Genomic DNA, 240 nt, shown 5'->3' with positions numbered 1-240 from the left:
GCGGGAAACCATCGGAATCGACAAACCTCACTGCGACCCATTGGTTACTGAGCTGGTAATCCGAGACCTGGAAGTGCGAAGGATCCTTATCGACACGGGAAGCACACCCTCCGGAGGATGAACATTGAACTCGGAGAAGTCATCCCGAAACCAAAACCTCTCACCGGTTTATCAGGTGCAACGTCAATGACCCTCGGATCAATCAAACTCCCAGTGATGGCTAAAGAGGTGACGAAAATC

At 51.2% G+C, this 240-nt stretch overlaps 1 protein-coding gene across 1 annotated transcript in view; it reads left to right on the top strand.

Annotated features, from left to right (window-relative positions):
- The window catches only part of LOC106323890, a 2258-nt gene that overhangs the window by 1572 nt on the left and 446 nt on the right, over nucleotides 1-240 (top strand). The window lies entirely within an intron of this gene.

Source organism: Brassica oleracea, chromosome C2 (assembly GCF_000695525.1).
Source record: "Brassica oleracea var. oleracea cultivar TO1000 chromosome C2, BOL, whole genome shotgun sequence".
In the NCBI taxonomy this organism is placed as follows: Eukaryota; Viridiplantae; Streptophyta; class Magnoliopsida; order Brassicales; family Brassicaceae; genus Brassica; species Brassica oleracea.
Note: the sequence above shows the minus strand (reverse complement) of the source record. Positions and strands in the feature narration are given on the sequence as shown.